Source organism: Stigmatopora argus, chromosome 19 (assembly GCF_051989625.1).
Source record: "Stigmatopora argus isolate UIUO_Sarg chromosome 19, RoL_Sarg_1.0, whole genome shotgun sequence".
Lineage (NCBI taxonomy): Eukaryota > Metazoa > Chordata > Actinopteri > Syngnathiformes > Syngnathidae > Stigmatopora > Stigmatopora argus.
The window spans coordinates 4,275,131-4,293,072 of NC_135405.1; the positions used below are offsets into that span (position 1 = coordinate 4,275,131).

Genomic DNA, 17,942 nt, shown 5'->3' on the forward strand with positions numbered 1-17,942 from the left:
TGAACCAGAACTGCCAACCTCCATCGACCCATTTCAGGAGTACAGTAATCCCTCAATTATCGCGATTTCGCTACTTCACAAATTTTTTCCTGCTATTAATTATTTAAATATATATATATATATAAAGTTCATAAAAATGTGAAATCTGATTAAACTTGCAAGCAGGAGCCACTTCCCTGTCTACTAGGACTCAGCACTGAATAATTTTATTTATTTTTATAAGTTCATAAAATTGTCAAAAGCCACGCTGATATTTGTAAACGGAAGCCACTCTTGCTACTGGGACTCAGCACTGAAGGATTTTTTTTTAATAGGGGTGACCCTATTTTTCGATTATCGCATCCATGTTTGGTCTACATCAAGGGTGTCAGACTCGGGTTGGTTCGCGGGCCGCATTAACGTCAACTCGGTTTCATGTCCCAGATTTCAGAGAAAGGGTTCTCCTGATAACATTTATTCATTTATCCCACCTAACTACGGGAACCAGGCAGGGGAGACCCTGAATTGGTTGCCACCCCTTCGCAGGGCACGATGAGACAGGCAAACATACATAGCTAGGGGCAATTTAGATTGCTCAACCAGCCTACTATGCTTGTTTTTGAGATGTGGGAGGAAACCGGACTACCCAGAGAAAACCCATGCAAAACTAAGGAGAATATGCAAACTCCCCAAAGGAAGGTCCGGACCTGGGATCAAACGCTTGATCTCAGAACTGTGGGACTGACACGTTAACCACTGGTCAACCAGGCCCCTAGCTTTATTTACTTTGATTCTATTCTGTGAAAAAATATATATTTATAAGTGAAATTTAGAAAATACTATCTGATAAGACGAAAGAATCCATTGCACAGTGGAGAAGCTGAATCAAAAACAATGCAGTACAAATAGTGTATTTAACCTCAACAAGTTAAGTACATTTAAAAAAATATATAGCTAGCCTCTTGGACGATGTTAATAATCGCTGCCTGCAAAAAATGCTTTCTCAGCAGGGGAGAGGTTTTATCACTGAGAAAGCAGAGGGCCATACCTGGCTTTAATTCTCACTGTCTGCCAAGATTAAGACACAGTTCATAGCAAACAGTAATCATCTGCAGTCGTGAGGCACTCCAACGCATCTGGCATCCAGGCCAGTCAAAAATGTAATGCTTTGTGATGATCTGTTAACAAAATATTGATAGCAAATGCACTGATGCATAATGATGTCCTTACCTTTTGCCTTAGAGCACATGTGTCAAAGTGGCGGCCCGGGGGCCAAATCTGGCCCACCGCATCATTTTGTGTGGCCCGGGAAAGTAAATCATGAGTGCCGACTTTCTGTTTTAGGATCAAATTAAAGTGAAGAGTATAGATGTATATTAAATGTCCTGATTTTCCCCCTTTTAAATCAATAATTGTAATTTTTTTATCATTTTTTTCTGTGTTTTTAGTTCAAAATTCATTTTGTAAAATTAAAAAAAATATATAAAAAAAGATAAAATAAACATTGTTTTAGATCTATAAAAAAAAATTGAATATTCAGGGATTTTAATCAAGTTCTTTTAATCCATTTATTAAAAAAAATCTAAATATTATATCTAAAATGGTCCGGCCCACGTGAAATCAAGTTGACGTTAAAGCGGCCCGCGAACCAACCCGAGTCTGATACCCATGCCTTAGATTTATGTGTGTGGGGGTGATTTTGATTGCGTGGAGCTTAAAACTGAAAACCACATCAATAGTCATACTGTACTTGGAATGACAGAGGCCCAACATGAAAACCCAAAGACCCTCAAGACGAATGAAAACAACTCATCAATTTGACTAGTGCAGCAGACAGCACAAATGTATGAGTGTAAAACAAAATATTTTTATAATCAGACAATGATACCATAGGATAAGCTCGGACAAATTGATTACTTAAACTATGTTCCTTCCCTGGATTGCAGTGCACTCTTATAATACAACGAGAAGTATAAAACAGGAGACAATGAGTAATTTAAATCAGGTTTGGATTAAAACTAATGTTTCTTCCATTTGCCAGAACATAATATAATACAGGGAAAAACTCATTCTCATTTAAGTAACAGACCACATTCGAAACAAAACTTTTATTTCCTGCTTTAACTTAACATCAAAATTACCAATAGGCTGGCAATTGCATTTCTCTTAATATGACGTCTATTCTTTTTTTCCAGACATGATTTTTTTCAGATCACTTCACAAAGTACTATGATTGGGTGGCCATCGATTCAGGGTGTTAACCTGGATAGGCTCCAGCACATCCCACAACCCTTATGAGGATGAGTGGTTAAAAAAAAAAAACGAATGAATGAAAACTAAAGAAAGTAATATTACATGCACATTTGGAGATGAAACCACAGGATAAAAATATTTGGGCAATAAAAATAAGTTATAAATAAGCGTGTGTACATACAAATGCTATAAAACACTCCTGAAAGGCAGAAAAACAAACTCATCAGATCTATGGTAGGCCAGTTTCATCCCATGGGCTGTCAGTGTGTCAAACCCTGACTTAAACCAATTTGAATAAAAGAACTCAGGTAGTGAAGAAAAAATGTCGGATTGGGAGGAGCAATAAAAACAGAAGTTGATCCAAAGTAGCTCTCTAATTGGGCCCAAGCTTCTGTAGAGCAGAGGTTCAGAAACTAAGGTAATTCAATCCTTTTGACACCCATGCAGTGAGAAGAGACCTCTACCACCCAATTAGCACTAACAGCCCTGACATCTGCTCACAAGGACCCGAGGGGGCAGACGATTGACTGAAAGTAGATGGAGAATTAAGGGCTATGTTCGCTCAAGTAAAGTTAGTAATAGAAACAAGCAACCTACCGGGAGTGTTCTACAAATACACAAAAACAACTACAGTGGTACCTCTACTTACGAAATGAATTCATTGCAAATCTGGTTTCGTAACTAGAATTTTTCTTAAATAGAGCAGTATTTTATATGTTCATGTATTTTCTGAAACCAGTTCATCCTCACAAGGGTACCTATGGGCAATTTTGAGTGTTCAATCAGCCTACCCTGCATGTCTTTGGAATGTGGGAGGAAACCAGCATGATGCTACCACCCCAATGCTTCACAATAGGGATTGTGTTCTTGGTATGGTACTCATCCTACCGACACTGTTAGTAGAATTATGAGGCAAAAGTTACAATTGACCACAAAACTCACATGACTCCTCTGTATTATCCACATGATCATTGGCCAACTTAAGACAAACCTTGACATGTACTGATTTAAGCAAGTGAACCAACCTTTCGTGCCATGCATGATTTCAAACTACGATTTCTTTGTGCATTACCAAAAATCTGCTTAGAAACAGGGGTCACAGTTATTTTCAGGTCATTGACCAAGTCCTCCTGTGTAGTTCTAGTCTGTTGCCTCACCTTTATTGGGTCAATGCGACCCCATGAGATGATATCTTACACAGAGCTCCACTCTAATTGAGACTGATTGTCATGTTTAGCTTCTTTCATTTTCTAATGATTGCTCCAACAGTCACCAAGCTGCTTGCCAATTTGTCCATAGCACTTTCCAGGCTTGTGGAGGTGTACAATTTTGTCTTTGGTGTCTTTAGACAGCTCTTTTGTGTTGGCCATGTTTGAGAGTTACTGATTGCATGGGGTGGATAGGTGTCTTTATGCAGCTACTGACCTCAAACAGGTATTTCTGATTCAGGATAGTGGACATGGAGTGGAGGTGTACTTTTAAAGGTGGACTAACAGGTATTTGAGGTACAGAATTCTAGCTTATAAACAGGTGTTCAAATAACTATTGCAGCTGTTATGACACAAATAAATTGTTAAAAAAATTACAGTGTGATTTCTTGATTTTTCTTTTTGGATTATCTCTCTCACAGTTGACCTACGATGAAAATTTCAGACCCCTCCATGATTACCAGTGGGGGAACTTGCAATATAGCAGGGTGTTTAAATATTTATTGAACTTGCGGTAAATAGAAATTGTATTCATCTGTTTTGAACCATTATAAGTAAAAAAAAACCTACTGAATTTGCCATATTTTTTGTTTTCTTGAGGCCACGCTTTGATGGAAACAGTCGGATGAAAATGTGCAGAAATTGTGTTTTTTTTCCTAGTTTTTGTGTGAGGAAATCTGCTTGCACACTGAGATTGAAAAGCGCATGAAAGTTAATTCGTCAATGTAGTTTACATGCCCAATGTGTTGGTGGCAGCACCACCAAAACTTGATTTCGTGTAACCCCCCTGGCTCCTGTTCCAGAGTATGGGAGATGGACAGTAGTGTGGCCAGATTGAGGGGATTTATGCCCAATTGGGTTATTTACAAAGTGTCGGAGCGGGAGAGTATAAAACATGAGCTACTTTTGACAAAATCCATTTTTTTTGTTGGGAGGCTGTAATTTGGGCTGTTTTTAAACGAGCTGGATAGGTTTTATGATGGGGTTGGGTTGGAGACCACCTTTCCGATCAGTCAGTCTTTGAGTAAGATACCACCAAAACTCAGTTTTGCATATTCAACCGTTTAGACCGCGACATCAGAGTGGAGAATTATGAACATTTCTACTCTGGAAGGAGTTTTCAAATGTTTTCATTTTCAGGGTGCCAAAATCCTGTCTCTGTTGAAACTATTTGGACATCTGCGGAAGTTTTTATTGTAGTTTTCGGCTGGTTATGCTGAATGTGCAATCTAGTCTAGTCAAAAAAGTAAAAAAAAATATTACTGATTTTTGTAAGTGTTAAGTTGTGACACTATGATATTATAATTTAAAATAAACCTTGTAAAGTCAGATTTAGTTTGATATACATATATTGGAAAAAAAAGCTATTTAGAGGCATATCTGTCTGGTTTTTATCATTGTGAAACACAAAGATAACATCGCAAGTCAGCCAAGAATGAAAAAAGGTACTTGGCGGAGACGAAGAGATTAGTAGAGATGTTTTGCGCCACTTCTAGTCAACATTCTTTTCTGATGTGCTGACTGGCACATCAAAGGTGAGAATGACATCACATACACATTTTCCCTTATAAATTGTCTGGTTGAAAAGGCATACATAAGTGGTATGATTTGGAGATGATACATCACCTAATCACCAGTGATTTCAACGTTGCAGCTGTTATGTTTATTATCAATTATAATTACTTAAGATATTATTAATTAATATTAATTTTGCAATTATCGTACAGACTGGATATCTAGAAAATGTATAGATTTTTGTTTAAATTGATTTTTTTGTAATTTAAGAAAATGAGAACAAAAATCATTACTCATCTCATTTAAAAAGTTGCACAGATAAAGGGTCTTATAATGGTTGATGACCTTTTGAAATATTTCATTTGTTTGTCTCTCTTGTGCTCTCTAGTTAGAAAATTATAGGATCAGTAAAAATGAGACAATCCCAGTTAGAAATTCCCAGAATGTCCCTTTTCTATGATAATGTTCTTTCTTTCCCCTGCCAACAGTGAGATTTCCGGTAATATAAGTGGCAGACTGTTTGGAATTTGAATATTTAACTCGAACTCCCATTTGACACAGTGAAAATGGGCGGTCAATAGCATTAAACAGCAGCTTTCAGGCCTAGTCCTCACATATGCAATGTGAACTATAATAATATAAAAGTACCCTGAAATATTAAGGAAGAAAAATATATTCTGAGATAGTCATTTCTTCTATTAACGTCATTCTGAATCAAAACTTTATATCACGGCCATACCATTTTAGGAGTCATGGGAAAAGTAGGCATGGACAAGTTCAAGACATAACCAGTCCCATTAATTAAAGTTAGCTGCTGTTGCTTATTAGGGGAAAAATGGCACCCACAGAACTTATGAACAGAGTAGTCTCACTTTTGTCAAAAAAAAAATTCACAGCATTTTGTATGCCATTCTGAAACATTTTACATTTACATCTATCTAGTCTCGCCACCTTTTTCCCCCAAAGGTCTGAACCACTTTCATGTCTAGTAAAGGACATGGTTCAATAAGAAATCCTATCTCTGTTGTCCTTGAGAGGAAGAATAATGTGGGAGGGACTGACCCTAAAACAGATAGTGAACGAAGTGGTATGCAAACAGAAGGTCCTTATCAAGTAGAAGTAGAAAGAGGCAGAAGGAAAGCATTACAAATGAGGGGTACTTAAAAACCAAAGAGCTGAGGAAAAGAGATCTTAATTTGCTTGAACAAGTGCTGGTGTTTGATCAAACTGCAAACAAAACCGGCTGCCGGGGACATTTGGTGAAAAGGATGACTGTCGTCTCAGAACAAGAGGAAAGGATTATAAAGCTGTGTGTTTTCACTTCCTTACACATAATGTCCAAGACCCAAAACAGCCATTGACTAGCATTATCCTGAAGGAAAACTGATAAAACTTCACATTCAAACGTCAAATTTCTCTGCAGGCCTCTGAAGGTGGGAAACAAAATGAAGCTGGGTAGGAAAAATTTTTTGTGTGTGTTTGAAAATCTTCGAGGGGATATGAGATCACATCCTGCTGTCATTAACCTTCTGAATGTCTAATACACTAAAATATAGGTGGAAATATAAGGGAAAGAGCGGAAGGGATCATAAGCAAAAATCTAAATATAATTGGGATAGATTGGTAATTAGGCTTTTACACATGGAACAGATCTAGTAAGATGTTTTTCAATAAACTCACTGTGACCAAGTTTTTGCCACCTTTTGCTGCTGAAAAGCAAACAAGGCCAGTCTTTCTTTAATTTGCTGTTGTCAAATATGAAAAACCAATGATTGAATGAAAGACGTTTATGTTGCAAGTGTTGATTATAAGCACATTTCCTCCATTTTGGCTTGGGGCTGTTTTACATTGAAGAGTGGGGTTACACTGCAAGGCAATTGGACAGTGTAACACCTTGCCCCAACATCAGGGGCCTTTGTCTATGGCCGAAATAGGGCATATTTTTTGTCTGGTGTGAGTGTTCAAGATTCAATCTGAGCGTTTTCGAGTTGGTCGGAGAACAGATGCGAGCGCTGGGCCTCTCCGATCACTTTCACAAATGTTTGATAATTATCTGTATTAGCTAGGAACTTTTGAGCAGTACAACAGATGACTTGGAAAAAGAACTACTATTAGAATGCAAAACATGGGGTTGTCGATGGTGCAAGCCGTTGTTTGTACTATACGGTGAGTGATTCTACTCCGTGAAACAAAGTAATTCCAGAGCTGCCAACTGCTCCGGAATTTCAGGAGTTTACCCGGAAATGCAATGCAAACTCCGGGACTCGAAATTCACACCATCGCTTCGGCTTCCACCATCTTGATTCAACTGCACTGTAAAGCGGAAGAATTCGGTAACAAGAGTGCATTGTGAATCATCCGAGTTGCAAGTTCTGACGAATGATTCGTCTTTTGCAACTTCAGCGCATATCGATTTTGCGTGAATCGCATTCACTCCGGATAAACTCCGGAAATGGGACAAGGGTACTCCTGAAATGGGGTTGACGGAGGTTGGCAGCTCTGTAATTAAAATAAGTGTTTTTTTCTGAAATTATTTATCCACATTATTACATGTGTATAGGTGAAAAGTTTTGTACCAAACTCATTTTAAAAAGCCTAAGGGAAGCATGTATAAACATATGATATTCAATTGATGGAAAAGGACTAGGTTTTTAAATATTCTGGCTGCGGGTGGCTATCACAGCTTTTAAAATGTTTGAGCAATCAAAATTAAGCTGTTGGTGTCCATTTTAAAAGTATGGTTTTAATCAGTTTATTGTGATAGTTTGGTTTTCATTACATGCATTTAATGTCACAAAAAGAGTGACATTATTCCATTCAAATTTAGTCATGGTAATGGCTATGACGTGCGTGTTTGGCTTGCTAACGTTCTCAGTAGTAAAGAGAAAGAGACTTTTTCCTATTCTAAGTCTTACGGTGGGGAAAATGAGTTTGCCAGTTTCAATTAAAAGCCAAATGATCATGAAATCACTCAGTAGAATTTAGATAGTCTTTTTGTTTCTGTCTATGCACATCAATATTTTACTAAAATATAAAGCAGCTGTCAAAGAATACTTGGAGGGGGTAGGGTACTGAAAGTGATGGGGGGGGGGGGGAAGTTATGGTCTGGCATTAATCTTAGGAGGCATTAAAAATAAGAGGAAAATTATTAGTGACAGACTTAAGGAATTACATCATGCTATGGGTCTTTGGGTCCTGAAATTAATAATAGTAGTCAGAGCAGGAGTACTACACAAATATCTGAAGTTTTAAGGTTGGTGCAGTATCATCTATTAACTTAAAAACTGGCAGTTTAGCAGAAATAAAAGAAAGTTCGTAGTGATTTTGTGACCAAAAAGAAAGCCCACACTGTGTTTAACCAATGCGGACAGAATCCAAGAAGAGCATGAATACCATGAAGCATTGTATTCCGCTGGTAAAAAAAATAAATCAATTTGTGTTTTTTACATCAGGGATTTGTTCGACAATTTAAAGGTACCTATACTGATTTATTTCCGTAGTGGGGAGATGGCTGTTGCCTTAAATAACTTTCAGGAATTTGATGGCAACATTTACAAGCATGTGCCAAATACATTGTTTTCAACATTTTACAGATTCACAAAGCAAAAAGAAAACCACTACCCACTTTTATGGTAATTTGTTTTTTCTTATTTATGTTAAATTACAGTTAATCAGCAATAATACTAGCAGTGATAGTAAATGGCCAGGCTGATTTTAAAGTCGTAACCATTTTGACTTACTTTACCCAATAATTAGACTAATTAAACTACAAGTACAAATATCAGTCATTGTATGTTCGATTTGATTTGGAAGAAGGACCAAGTGAAATGGTCTTTAAAAAGGGCATACTTACTTTTGGAAGATTTTTCCTTTTATGGCTACCTGGTGCAAATATTTCTCTTGATGCATCGAACTCCACATAATCGAATTATCCAAATATCAAAAGTCTGCGGAGGGAAATTATGAGGAAACTTAATCTAAACCCTCGAAAAAGCATCTTTAAGCCCTGACCCAAAACTAGCTTTGCACGTGGAATCGCCGAAGTCTCTTTCCCCTCTGAGATGGCCATTGTTGTAGAGGCTGATAAATATTTACTCTTCCCAGCTTGGCAGGGAAATGAGTGGGAGGGGAAAGGGACCCATTGTGACAAAAGAGGTCAGAGATGCTGTCAAACTAGCAGGATCTTTGCTTCTACATTGGCATTTAAAATCTCATTAAGCTACAGGTCCAATACAGGGATATATTTTACTGTAGATCAAATGTCAGTGACGGCTTGAATTCCAGAGAAGGGGGTGGTAAGAAAGAGTAAGGATCAGAAAGACCTGAATACACCAAAAGGAGGGGTAAACAAAACTGACAAAGAGAGCAAGATATTGCATGCCAGATTACCAGCTGCAGTCGGTGCAGAAAAGTGACAAATAACTCACAACACCAGCCTATGCAATTGGGGAGGAGGGGTGCATCTTAAACACATCTAATGCTTCATACATCAATTTATAATGTGTTCTCAATTTGCTCTTAAGTCTGGGTTTCCCAGCCGTGTCTGGATCAGGGCAAAATATATCTAGCCACATCTGTCACGTCCCCAGTTTCTCCTCCCTAATAGCTTCTTTGAACTCCCAATGAAATGTAAAGTATGCACTACTTTAATTTTAATGTGCATGTGACAGCAGTGCAAAAGAAAAAGAATAGCAATGATTTCATTGTGAAAACTTAAAAATTATGTTGCTGCATTTAGTGACTTTTCCGACCGCTGTCAGAATGATTTTTCCACAAATTATGTTTACACGATGGTGATAGTTACATGCTACATAGAAGTGATCTCAAGAGGCAAATTCTCAGCACTCCTGCACATCTCAAATGACATACTCATCCTACATAGCAATGTAATAGCGAATTTGACTCAGACCAGAGTGCCAAATGAGCAAACACAACAAGACTTGCATCTGGATATACCAGCTTTTGTGCCCATTGCATATGTGCTGTCGACCAAAATAGAGCTAATGAATTTCATATATCCATCTTCCATATCGCGCATCCTCGAAAAGGTTTTAGGGGGTTTGCTGGAGCCTAACCCAGCTGACTTTGGGCGAAAGGCAGCGAACACCCTAGACTGGTCGCCAGTAAGTTGTAGGGTACAGAGACAAACGACCATGCGCACTCACAATCATACTGGCAACAGCGGGAACTGAGTCCGAATTGAGTGAACCTCTACACCATGAGGCGGAGAGCTCATGAATCGGAAAAAAAAGACATGATCCCAAGGCCATTTCAGCCGACAGCTTTAATGAGACAAACATGGTGGCTGTCAGAGGCGTTTTCAAGATTACTACTTAAAATGTATAAATATTACAAACCATTCATTAGGAAGGCTGGTGGAGGTCCCGAGGCATGGGAGGACTGTCCTATGTTTTACAGGTCCACATGATCAAAGTTAAAAAGGGTGCTTTTTGTATGATGTTATGGCTGCCAGGCTTACCACAGTTGTACAGTCAACCTAGTGATCATGCATTAGACAGTCAACACAGCTGCGAAGCAGATAGCTGGCAGGGGGCATAGGAGGGATCACTGGATACGACAGACTGGTTTATGCTTTTGGAGTCAACAAGTTTAAGGACATTACAATTTAGATACAAATTATCTATGTATCGTTATTTCATTTTTAGGTTGATCTTTTAAACAGCTTGGTCTGTAACTTCCATATCCTGGCCGACTAGATGGAGAGAAATTATGATGTTTTTGTGATTCACTCTAATTTGATCGCTTGAAAAAAATGACAGAAAAATAAAAAATGAGAACATAACTTTTCAGGTTATATAAGATATCAAACCAAAGCAATTCCCTAAATGGTCAAGGTTTTTCCGAACCCTACAAAAACTAGTTTTAACGTGGTATGCAGACTTAGATGGCCTTTCCAACCATAATTTGTATTTTGCCAGACTGTTAACTTAAAAAAAATCTTGTCACATTACTGCCATATCAGTATTACACTTTATATCCACAGTAATGTCTACTAAATCCTATTTGAAATATTTTGCTGACAGTTGCATATATATATTTATATAAACATTGATTTTTTTGTAAGAATTTCAATAGGGTTGGATGTGTGACTCGATTGTTTTTTGTTGAGTACTCATTTAAAGGATTCTGTGATTTAATTGGTGTAAAAAAATCTGTGAATGTGGGTCTTTAAACAGTTAAAAATATTACAAACTCACATGAGGACAACTCTTATGGAATAATTGTAGAGCGCCAGGATAATATTCTTTGCCTCTACTTTGTTTGAGTGAAGGGGATGTTCAAAGATTCCATTCATTAGTTTTACAAAACAAGAGTTCAGCTAAAATGAGACAACTTGACGAATACCTTTCTACATTTCGCATTGAGCCTCTGAAGACACAAACAATCTGTTGATTCAGTGGTGGAATTCTGTCCCTTAAGCCGTTATTTGCTTTAGCGGTAATGACACAAGGAGAGGAATTTGAGAAATGTCTGAGAATAGCAGACTCATTTCCTTCAGACAGAGAAGATGGCAATGAAATCTGCTGAAGCTCCAATTAACAGGTCAATGCACTGCCATAATAATTGTGCCCAGGATTAGAAAACTATAAAAAATAGGGTACTGGCATCACATTATGATTAAAAAATAAGCTTTCTTTACATAATAACACCAAAACTGCGTTAGAAAACCGCTGCCGAAAACAGCTTACATGATTTCTAAGCGATATAGTAGTCCGATTCAGCCAAGAAACAAACTAACTGATAAAAGTTCCATTTAAGCAAAAAGCCTTCTAATATGGTCACTTTAAAAGGAAAGACAAGAGTTGATCAAGTGCTTCTCCGAAAGCAACATTCTGACAAAATGAAAACAAAAAGATTTTCATTTTCATGATCTGTAACTGTCGAGTAAAACAAACACATATTTCCAGTAAATAGATTAAATTACTATGAGAAGGCATTTTAAAAGGAAAAACTTTATAAGACAATCAAAATACAGTGGTACCTCTACTTACGAAGTTAATTGGTTCCAGAACTTGTTTCATAACTTGGATTTTTCGTAAGCAGAGCAGTTATGTACACCAGATTCACGACTGCCATCAGAAAGTGCACTTCTACCACCCATGATCTAGTCATAACAAAATTTAATGGTTAATAACCATAAATAAACCTTTTAATAAAGTCACTAGAATAGGAACAAATCTGACTTAAATTTTACCTTATTTTTCACATCTAGAAAGAGAAAATATCTCACCCACTCTCACCGCTTGCTCTTCTATTTGCACATACTCCGACAGCCATTCCAACTTAAAAAAGAACGGCTCTTTTTTTTTTACTTTTGTACTTTAGCAGATTTAGCAGTAGGGTCATTTTAACTCCGCCGCATTGTACATGCGCAAGTCCTGTCAAAGCCGTGACTGGATGCGTAGTGTAATTGTATCGTATCTCATGTTTGGCTGAACACCTGTCACTCACTGAATTACACATCAAAATGATAGAGTAAAAAGTTATAAGTACATCTATTTCGTTTGCAGTGTGTTCAATGCACTGGATAAATTTTCTTCTGTGCTGAGAGTGTGTGACCAGTGTGCTATTGCGCAGTTTAGAGGGGAACTTCGCAGTACGTCGGTTAACATGAATCAGGGTTTGACATGGAGAGATGAGGAGACCAAACGTCTTCTAGGTATTTACATATAAAATCCTGGTTGCATCATTGCATCAAAGTGTATTTTGGTATGGACCACAGAAAGAAAGCGAAGGACTTCACACGTGTGAATATGCATTTACTCAGCACCAAATTGTACACCTTCAAAAATATCTTACGTCTCTCCAATTTGTCCCCAAGCCTGCACCCCAGAGCCTGGCTTTTATGCAAAACAATAGCACGAACAATTTTTTCTATTGATACTGAAACACATCAAATATGGAAACAAAAAAATAATGCTTTAACGCTAATGCTGTTTTGCACAAAGCCAACAAGAAACATGAATTAGATCTTACTATTCAATTTTTGTTGACCTAAAGACTTAAAATCAGTGTATTGATTTGAAAGTAGTAAGAGAGATTTAATCATTAATGGAAACTACATACTGACAATTTTGAAGTCCACCATCTTTATTGCAGATGTTTAGCTTTATTGCAAGTTGCCTTTGATATTAACTTTGGAAATGACCTTGGTTGATTTCGACTAGATATCATAATGAACTCAAGATTCTTTAACATTAAATCTTAATTTGAAGCCTTCAGAGGCAGTCTTGTTAAATTCCACTCTGAAGGCCCTACTAAATTATCCTAAAACTTTACAGTGGTAAAGAGGAGAATGAAATAATACCCACAAGTAAAAGACACGTGGGCATCTGAACAGACAAAACCTGTCATTTCTGCATAGGTAGACACTAAATACAAGTTTCATGTTACCTGAATAAATATGGTAGGAATTCTAAACAATCTGACCCCTTTAAAAGAAGCCAAACCAAACCACTTGATTGTACAAATGTGTTAGTGCTAGAATAACTGAACATTACAGGAAAACTCTTGAAAGAGGTTAAAGTAAAGATCATTCTGACTGGTGAAAGATATAGTAGTTGAAAGTCCCAATTTCTCACATCAAAAGAAAAACATGCAGCAGCACAAGCTAAGACGGACATTGCAGCTGTTCTTGCCTGACCGAATTCAGCCACTATTTGTATTCCCAAGAGAGGCAAGACAAAGCACTTCCAGGTTACCCAGAGATCTTGGTTCTCATTTCTGCAGGTCATCGGGCCGGACACAATAATCACCTCTCATGCCAAAGGTTACTAGAGGAAGCAAAGCATTGGCGGGGTGGGGGTTGCCTGACCTCTCACTTTCACTTATCCTCATCACCCATTTATAAATATTATATACGCAGAGTCATTGTCGCATATTAGGGGTGTAACGATAAATTGAGCTGGATTGGTATTATGAATGGGTAAGCACAATCAAATTGAAGTGGATCCAAATGCAGATCAACATTACAATCTTTGTCATTGTTTGGATTAAAGAATGGTTTTCATTCAAGTGTCTGAAATGTTTTAGCAACAAAATTGTCCAAAACGAAAACAGATTTGTATTTTTATTGCTTTAGGTGAAATGTAACTGTTAAATGTGTACTATTTAAATTGTATTGAAATGATTGAAGGGCCTTGAATTGAAATTGAATCGTGGCAGACTTTGTAGCGGCCTTCAGTCAAAACATTACGGTCAATATTTAGAGATTTTTGGGGGTATCTAAATCATTGTTGATCACATATATAATACATATGTAAGGACCCTATATTTTTTTCCCTGAACGCCACTTCCATTTTCCCTTGTACTCCTCTTTAAAAACGAAAGAAAGAAAAAACATTCAACCTGCATCTTGTTGTCCATTCACATCTGTGATAGTTTTTCCTCTCATGTTTTCCCATTTCATAACAGGATACTAAAATGTGAACTCAAACCAGTACTGCTGAAAGTGCTAAAGTGCAAGCTGAAATAGTCATCCAATCAAAAAACTCCGAATTTGAAAACACAACCCTAATAAAAGCATTCTCAAAAGTACTAGCCCTTAGCAGGTCACCCATTAAAAATGACTTTTAACGCAATCTACATGAGATTTTCTGTTGTGTAAAATGGCTTACACATATAATTTAAAATACAGTATTTTATCTATTAAGAAAAAAAAGTAAGAAAGGAAAAGAAAAGGCAAAGCTCAATTGTTCTTGAAATCCAGGCATACTATGAACATCCTGTCCCTGCCAAGTGCAATTATGCAGTGCAGACCACAGCAACCATATAATGGGGATTGGGAATCTGCCAACACCACAGTGAATGTCATTAGTAAATAGACTTAAAAGACAGGCAGGAGGGTTTGCCATAACAATCTGCCCCCAACTGCAAACCAAGGACACAAGCTATGCCCCTAGATCAGGGGTCTCAAACTTGCGGCCCGCGGGCCAACTGCGGCCCTCGGGACGATAATTTGCGGCCCCCGTCTTAATATGAAAGATCGATTTTTTTTTTTTTAAATTTTTTTTTTTTTTTTTTTTTACCCCTTTCCCCATGATGGCGCCGTTTAAGTGGCAGCCAGTGGCAGTAGCTCTGTCCACTCATGTTTTTCTTGTTTTACAGCATGTTTTACATGAAAAATTAGAGGGAACATTGACATGCACCTGCTTGTGGCAGGTGTGATGTCGTGACCGGATGATTCGCCTAAAGACGTTTCGCCGACGGACGTTTGACAGACGGACAGGTCGTAATAGTATTTGTTAGTTTAATGATTAAATACAAATACTAGTATTTGTATTTAATCATTAAACGCTGTTTTCAGCTGGATTTGACCGAATTTGAGAGCATTTTGAGCCGTTTGGCGAATGGACGTCTATAGACGTTTTTTTGCCTCCATCGCGATATCATCCAGTATTTGTATTTAATCATTAAATGCTGTTTTAGGATGGATTTGACCCGATTGCTGTCATTTTACGGCTCGGTTCTGCTACATCTGCCTGCCCAAGAGTGCTTATTCCCGGACTGCCATTGATGGTAGACGAACATTGATTTTTACTATAATTTGGACAACACCGGCGGCGGGCCGGATTAAAAATCCTAACGGGCCGTATATGGCCCGCGGGCCGAGGTTGAAAAACTTGTACACACACGATCCGGCGGGGCGAGCGTTTGAATCCCGTTTCGGCGAAACCTCCGTTCGGCCGAATGAACGTTCGGTGGAACGTCCATTCGGCGACCTGCCCGTCTGTCAAACGTCCGTCGGCGAAACGTCTTTAGGCGAATCATCCGAGTACCGATGATGTCGCTCACACTGGTACTCAGTGCGCTCAGGGAGGTTGTCTTTCTGCTCAGACCAACAAAAAATTAGAGGGAACTTTGGTTCGGAGCTGAATGAACCAATCACGGTGAGGTATACGGCTCTGGAGGGCGGGACATCGGCCGGGCTGTCCAGTGCCTCGCTCACTCACTCATTCATTCCTCCAATCAGCTGGGCGGAGGAGAAGCCGTGAGGCCGATCACTCCGCTCGGCGCGCACACTCCTCCGCTGCTCTCAGCATAGAACTGAATGAGGCGCTATGATCCGTGATCCAGCCTGTGTCAGTGTCTGTAGCCATCTCCGCGATTGAAACGGAGAGCGAAAGTGCACATGCGCCACAAACCCGCGCGACTGAATGTGAAAGATCAACCCGAGACTCATTCCAAGTGGAAAAACATATTACAGAGCCCCAGAGAGGTCTCTTTCAAAGCCTGCCGTGAAGAGAAACGTCGGTGATGAGCACAGACAGTTTCAAGAAAAGTGGGGAGTGCAATATTTCTTTGTTGAACACAGGGGCACCCCGACGTGTCTCATTTACACTGAAAAAGTTGCGGTGCACAAGGAATACAATTTGAAACGTAATTGTACTACGAGACATGCTGAGGAGTACGAAAAATACCAGGGAGATGAGAGAGCCAACCAGGTTGCCAGTCTTAAAACACGTCTTCTGAGGCAACAGGATCTCTTCAAGAAGGCTACCAAAGACAGTAATGCAGCAGTCAAAGCTAGCTACGCCGTTTGTGAGTTGATTGATCCTGTGCTAAGTGATCCCAAATGGCTCATGGACTTGGCTTTTCTTGTTGATATCACACATGAGCTTAATGTACTGAACAAGAAGCTACAAGGCCAGGGGCAACTTGTCAGTGCTGCCTATGACAACGTGAGAGCATTCTGCACTAAACTTGTGTTATGGAAAGCCCAGCTCTCTCAGACAAACCTTTGCCATTTCCCAGCATGCAAGGCTCTCGTGGATGCAGGCACACCATTCAGTGGTGAGAAGTATGTTGAGGCCATTTCGAAGCTACAGGAGGAATTTGATCACAGATTTGCAGACTTCAAGACACACAAAGCCACATTTCAAATTTTTGCGGACCCCTTCTCCTTTGATGTGCAAGATGCCCCTCCTGAGCTTCAAATGGAGCTCATTGACCTGCAGTGCAACTCTGCACTCAAAGCCAAGTTCAGGGAGGTGAGTGGAGAAGCAGACAAGCTTGGGCAATTTTTGAGAGAGTTGACCCCCAGCGTCCCTGAACTTTCCCGAAGGTTCAAGCGGACCATGTGCCTTTTTGGGAGCACATACTTGTGTGAGAAGCTCTTCTCCACCTTGAACTTCAATAAGTCCAAGTACAGGTCCAGACTTACTGATGAGCATCTTCAAGCTCTACTGAGGGTCTCCACTGCTTCCTCCCTCAAGCCAAATGTGACTGTGTGAGAAGAAGCGCTGCCAGGTCTCTAGCAGCAAGGAGTAGGCAAGAGAAGCCGTGTTCAGAATATTTCATGTTCAATGTTCCATTCAAGTTCAGAAAGTTAAAGGTTAAAGAGCTGTTAATACAGACATTTGAAACGGAATAAAAATAATTCATTTTCTCTACTTAGCCAGCCAGTGTATATCTACTGTATGCTCATTAGTATTATTTGGTTTTGTATTACTGATTGATTTATTTTTTATTCATCTCTAAGTTAATTTATTTAATTCATTATTTTTTGTTAAAAAATAAAGATATTTGATAACGTTGGAATGTTTTATCAGTGCTTTTCTTGTGGAAATCCTGATGCGGCCCAGTCTCACCCAGACTCGGCCTCTAGCGGCCCCCAGGTAAATTGAGTTCGAGACCCCTGCCCTAGATCCATTGACCAAGTCTTAATGCTCTTGTGGCCATACGGCTGCAGCCAAAGTGAAAGGAATGGCAAAAAATCTGTCAATGGAAAAAATGTGAAGTACTGCTGGTGAAACCTACTATTCAATCATTCTCGAACCAACTACAACAGATGCTTCCCAAGAAAATGGAAGCCAAATGGTGCTGTTATATGTCAACCAACCATGTTTGGATATGTGTGTGCTAAAATAGCCATAATATGTTTGAGCACTGAAAGCAGATACACCTCCAGACCCAGGGCAGAAAAAAAGAGATAATTTCCCTGCCATTTTTTTTTTTAAACTGAAT

General features: G+C 38.8%; 1 protein-coding gene across 1 annotated transcript in view; it reads right to left on the reverse strand.

Annotated features, from left to right (window-relative positions):
* disp1 (dispatched homolog 1 (Drosophila)) overlaps nt 1-17,942 on the reverse strand; it is a 35,571-nt gene that overhangs the window by 13,943 nt on the left and 3,686 nt on the right. The gene's annotated exons all lie outside the window — the stretch shown is intronic.